Genomic DNA, 6,907 nt, shown 5'->3' on the forward strand with positions numbered 1-6,907 from the left:
GACACCATTTGAAGCATGGAGAGGAAAAAAACCATCTGTAAGTCATTTAAGAGTTTTCGGTTGTACAACTTATGCTTTGGTGGATTTGAGATCTAAACTAGATGATAAATCTGTGAAATGTGTATTCATTGGCTATGCTGCTCAATCCAAGGCATATAGACTGTATAACCCTCTTATTGGCAAGATTATGGTCAGTAGAAACGTTGTGTTTGATGAGAATGCAGGCTGGAATTGGGAGCAAAGAGAAAGTTGTGACAATATTCAACAAAAAATAGTTGGGACTGATAGTTCAGGGGAGGACTCAATTGTGCCAACAAATGATCAGCAGTCTCCAAGTCGTCCTACATCACCATTATCTTCAAATCACAGCTCATCATCTTCTTCAAGTCCTTCATTATCAAGTTCATCGAATGATTCTGCACCAAGAAGATACATGACTCTTGCTGACTTGTATGCAAACTATGACTTTGCACTGATGGCAGCAAATCCAACCAGTTTTGATGAAGCTAAAGATGAAGTTGAATGGCAAGATGCAATGAAGGAGGAAATCAAGTCCATTTAAAAGAATGAGACTTGGAAATTGGTTGATCTTCCCGAAGAGAAGAATGTTATTGGACTTAAGTGGGTATTCAAAACTAAGTTCAATACAAATGGGAGTATTCAGAAGCACAAAGCCATGTTGGTGGCAAAAGGGTATGCACAAAAAGAAGGAATCGATTTTGAGGAGACATTCTCACCAGTGGCAAGATTTGAAACTGCGAGAGTGGTATTAGCTTTGGCCGCTCAATGGAAATTTGATGTGTTTCAGCTGGATGTAAAATCCGCATTTCTCAATGGAGACTTACAAGAAAAAGTTTTTGTTGAGCAACCTCTTGGCTTTGTCAAAGATGGTGAAGAAGGAAAGGTTTACAAGCTGTAAAAGGAACTTTATGGACTCCAAGAGCCTGGTACACCAAGATTGACTCATTCTTTCTTCAAAATCAATTTGAGAGAAGTGAGAATGAACCAACTCTCTATGTGAAAAAGGAAGGCTTGAATGGATTCATTGTTGTCTGTCTTTATGTCGACGACATCATCTACTTTAACTCCTCTCAGAAGCTGCTAAATGAGTTCAAAGCATCAATGATGGAGCAATTTGAGATGACAAACTTGGGACTGCTTCAATATTTCTTGGGTCTAGAAGTAAAGTAAGGAGAAGATGGAATATTTCTGTGTCAGAGGAAGTATGTTGAGGATTTGCTGAAGAAAATTTCAATGAAAAAATGTGAAACTGTCAGAACTCCTATGAATCCTAATGAGAAGCTGCAGAAGAAGGATGGCACAGGAAAAGCTGATGAAAAGCTGTTCAAAAGTCATGTAGGAGGTCTGAATTATCTCACTCACACACGTCCTGACATTGCTCATAGTGTAAGTGTGGTATCCAGATACATGCGCTCTCCAACAAAGCAACAACTAGGTGCAGCAAAAAGGATTTTGAAGTATGTTGCAGGATCAACTCGTTTTGGAATCTTGTATGAACATGTCAGTGAATTCAAGTTAGTTGGCTACACAGACAGTGACTGGGCAGGCAGTTTGGATGACAAGAAAAGTACATCAGGGTCAGTTTTTAGTTTTGGCTTAGGAGCTATCACTTGGAGCTCAAAGAAGCAGGATACTATGGCTCTGTCATCATCTGAAGCATAATATGTAGCTGCTAGTGCAACAGCAAGACAAGTTGTTTGGCTTAGAAAGTTGTTGAAAGATTTATGTTGTGAGCAGGAAGGAGCAACTAAGATATGGTGTGATAACAGGTCCGCGATTGCTATGACAAGAAACTAAGCGTTTCACGCAAGAACCAAGCATATTGAAGTTCAACATCACTTCATAAGGAAGCTTGTGTCAGAGGAAACAATAGCTCTAAGATTCTGCAGCACAAACGTCCAAAATGTAGATCTGTTTACCAAGGCTTTAGCTCAAGCCAAACATCAGTTCTTTATGGAGAAAATTGGTATGTATGAGTTTGAATTAAGGGGAGGTGTTGCAACATAATTCAAGCTCATATGTGCATGTGAGAAGCTGAATAAAAGTCAGAGAAAATTAGCTACTTTGTTTCTCTTTTTAAGTTATTGTTAGCACTACTAACATAGGATTGTTAGACGTGGTTAGTGGAGATTGTTAGCCAAGTTTTTAGTATTTAAACATTGTATTGTTCAACATTTTAATCAAGAAGAAAGTTCAGCTCTCTCTCATTATTTTGTCATTCAGTTTTGTGATCTTCTTCCACTGAAATCTAACATCATGTTTTGTTTCATGACAACCATGTTCCCTACACTAAACTCATTCAAAATGCACAACACAATTCCATCACTCAACCTGTCACCAATATCTCAATCCTTAAATTACCACCACCACCCACAACCACACCACAAAATGACCATGCAACCACCATGAACCTAACCTAGCCACATCAAGAAGCACCACTGACTGCTACGTCATTAAGTAATCAAGCTCTTCCCTTAAACATAAATTTTCCTACCATTAACCTTCCACTTGAGAATACTACATCACAAAACTTGCACACCATGATCACTTTGTCAAATAACAATATCCATAAGCCGAAAACAGCTTTCAATGCTTCAAAACATCCACTTCATGAGAACCTTGAGCCATCCATAGCCAAAGAAGCCATCACTACTAAAAAAAGTCTTCTTTTACAATGCAAATTCGACGACGGTCACGAGAAAACCATCTTAATATATAAGATAGTGACATTTTTGTAAATATAAAGAACATTTCAATTACGTAACCACAAAAAGATATCAACTTTCACGAAAATCATCGTCAAAATTGAATATTCAAAGATGGTTTTTTTCAAAAACCGTCTTTGAAAGTAGTGTCATTCTCATGCACCCTAATTAGGGTTATAACCTTATCCTCATTGACAACCAGTCTTCTAGGGCCTTACCCATTTCCCACTCCCTTATCCACTTCCTTCTCCTTTCGCTCTTTATCGCCACCTCACTTTCCTTCTTCCCCTTTGCCGTAACGACCCCGTGTTTCGCACCCAAGAAACACCCCCTCCCTCTCCTCCAAACCCTAACCTTGTTTCTATGCCCCATCGTCGAAACCACATGCATCATCATCACCACCATTGCCTTCTTCTTTGTGCGCTTCCACCATACCCCCCATCATCGTTGCCCCGTTCACTCCCCCCGTTGCCGAGTCTGACGCCGTCTTCACTGAGGAGGAAGCCGAGAGGCTTCTCGAAGAGCGTCTCAGCACCAACTCGTGTGACATCGACGTACTCCATGCTCTCATGGAGGTCAAAATCAGAGCATGTAAAATGGATGAAGCGTTTTGGGTTTTAGATCGTTTGATTGAGCTTGAATCGGAGGAGTTGGAGTGGCCGCTCCTGAAGGCAAACATGCACATCTACAATGACAACCACACCAGCGTGTGCGAACTGTTGAAGGAAATCCTCAAGAAAGAATCGCTTCGCATGGAAGTGTTCCACGGCTTTGTCATGGCAACTTCGTAGTCCAACAAGCCCTTGAAAGGGCTATTAAAAAAAATGGAAGAAGCAAATGAGGTGTGCAAGAAGCAAACAAGGGATTCCGATGTTAGAGACTTCAAGCTCTTGATTGCCCAGGTTAAAGTCATGGGGGGGAGGGGAGAAAGATAAAGCTGATAAACAATTCGACAAGTTTCTCAGGCTTGTTCCCAAGGACCACCCTTACAAGGAGTATTTTGAGGACAACATGTTCCCCACCAAGTTGTTCTCGCAAAAATTGGAGAGGTAGGGAGTTGGTGTCAGGGGTTGAGAAATGTTATCACTCTTGTGATTGTGACAGAGGTCCTAATGAGTTTTTTTTTGTCTTGTCCCTTTTCCTTATACTGATATATTTGATTCTACTTATAATGCTCTCAGAGGGTAATTCAGGTGTTGCCATAGCCCTTAGGTGATTATTAGTTTAATAGTTTTCAGTTTTTCCTCGTAATGATGGTTCACAAATTACTATTGGTTAGGTTTCTGATAGATATAAGTAGTAGGGTTAATGAAGAGAAACCATTTTGGTGCAAAAATATCAAATTTGAAAATTGGTTTTATTTTTTATGGCATAATGTTTTATTTTGATTGTAGCCTTGGTTATGTTTTGTGCTTACTTTGCTTCTTTTTTTTATTGGAAAATCTTAATTTTCTATTTTTTTGTTAGCTTACTTTGCAGTGGATTCTCAAGAGGGGCTTCCATGTACAGAGGAGTAACAAGGTCTCATAGGCCAACAACCACTTAGTATATAATTACAATTTGATTATTAATATACTAATAGTTTTTTGAATAACTCTTGGAACCTTCAGTGAGTTCTTTCATACTAATTTGAATAACTCTTCTTTTTATTTTTCTGTTCAGAATGTACCTTTTTTTTTTTTGCCTTATTTGCATGCATCAATGTGTTAATGTACCAATAACCGTGTTTCCCCATAGTAGGAAGTGACATAGAGGGTGCTTTATGACTTTGACTAATGTTGTTATTCAGTATAATAGATAGCAGTGGATTATTAGTCTCGAAGAGTTAGCTTTCACTAATGATGTTATTCAATATAATACATGATATTAACTTTGAATCTTAATTTGTAGTACTACAAACATGATCTTAATTAGCTCTCCTATAAACTAAAAAGTTAAGCTATTAAAAGGGCCAAAATATCATTATGTGTGCACTTGGAACTAGTCTGATTTGTTGATACTGGATGTGTTGCTACAAATGCAACATGATTATATTTTGCAAAATTACCTTATTGGAAGGGACGATGTTGCTCAGCTTTCTGCCTTACAAATTATAATATAATACACTAGGTTAATTTAGTCCTTTAAATGTTTCTTGCTGGTTAGTCCTGCTAGACAAGTGGCTTCAGATATCTTAAGAAGGAGGGGTTGAATTAAGATATCACAAACTTTTTCCAAATTAAAAATTCTATTTTGATTTTAACCCAAAACCCAAGATTCCTTTAAAAATGAATTCCTAAATAATTGTGCAAATTAAACTTACTGAATAGAAGAAATAAAAAATAATAAATAAAGGAGTTTAAGGGAAGAAAAAAATGCAAACTCAGATTTATACTGGTTCGGCCACACCCTTGTGCCTACGTCCAGTCCCCAAGCAACCCGCTTGAGAGTTTCACTATCTTGCTAAAGCCCTTTACAAGTTTTGAATCACACAAGGACAACCCTTCCTTTGTGTTCAGATTGCTTTACAACAAGAGACCCTTGGTCTCTTAATCCCTTTTTAGATATAAGATGAAGAGAAGAAGAAATCTCTCTTGAAGGAGATAGATTGAACAATGGAGCACTCAAAATAATTCCTTATTGAATTGCAAGTGTATTGGCCAAAGAATTTTTAAGAGGATAAGATAATTTTTCTTTTGAGAGGATAAGACGTTTTTGTTCTGAAAAACTCTGAGCAAATTCATGTTCCAAGTCACATATAAATAGACCTTTGATGGCCATTAAAAGATCATTTGAACAGATGTGACTCTTGGAATTATTTTCTAAAATTCTCCTCTGGTAATCAATTACAAGATTTGTGTAATCGATTACAGGCTTTAAAGTTTGAATCAAAACGTTCAATAACTGCTGGTAATCGATTACCATCCATGTGTAATCGATTACACATTATAAATTTTGAATTCAAATTTCTTGTGACTGTTGTAAACATTTTCAACTGCTGGTAATCGATTACAATCCTCATGTAATCGATTACATGCCTTCAAAAATATTCAAAACCATTTTAAAAACGTTTTAGGAAGTGTTTTGGTCACTGGTAATCGATTACATCCTCTGGTAATCGATTACCAGAGAGTAAATCTCTTGTAAAAACATTCTTGCTTGAATTCATTGGCCAAACCTCTTGTTGTTTCAACTTGGAATCCCTTCCTAAATCACTAGAGATCTTCTTGATGATGTATCTTGAATTTCTTGGATTTTTGTCTTGAATTAAACTTGAGAAGTGCATGATCATATGACATCATCAAAACATCAAAGTCAAAGTCTTTGCTTCTACAATCTCCCCCTTTTTGATGATGACAATTTAATTTCTAAAATCAAGATACAAGATAGAATATATGCAAGATATAATGTTACATTCACTCATTCCATACTCCCCCTATGTTTTGGAATTAATGATCTCTTGATTTCTAAGCTTCTAAACCTCCCTGTTTGTCTCCCCTTTTGGCAACATCAAAAAGCCAAAGTACGTGGTAAGCAACACAAGGTGGAAGAATAATAATTAAATATAACTAAAGTTCGCATAATCATTCATAAGTCAAAACCAAATATAATCCAGTCATAAAATACTAAGTGCCAAATACCGAAATATAACTAAAGTGCAGAAAATGATAACTTAAAAGGCATAGCCAAATACACGGCTTAAAATAAAAGATAATAATAATCTTAAAACTAGGAAGGTGGTGGAAGGTCGAAGCACCGACGAAGATAACTCACATCCTCTTCAAGTTGGGTGATGCGGGTATCCATTCCTTCAAAGCGACCATCCAAGGAATCAAAGTGTTTGCTAACATAGGTGCGGAGGCCCCGTAATTCCGAAAGAACTTCATTCATAAGGGCTGAGGAATCATGTCATTGAGGAGAAGGAGAGGGAGTACGCTCGTCTTGCGGAGGTTACGTGTCCTTCTTCAGCCAATGTCCATCACGATCCTTACGGTAACCAAATGAAGTTACTGCACTAGCACCAATGGCAAAAGATTGCTTGACTTGAACAAAAGGCTCATCATCAAGAGGAATTTGAAAATGACAGAGAAAAATGGTGACCAATTGAGGATACGGAAGAGGTGCATTGGCCCGTAATGCCTTATGCATTCAGTACCTAACCAAGTGAGCCCAGTCGATCTGACAACCGATAAGGAAAGCCC

This window comes from Glycine max, chromosome 1, assembly GCF_000004515.6.
Source record: "Glycine max cultivar Williams 82 chromosome 1, Glycine_max_v4.0, whole genome shotgun sequence".
Taxonomy (NCBI): Eukaryota; Viridiplantae; Streptophyta; class Magnoliopsida; order Fabales; family Fabaceae; genus Glycine; species Glycine max.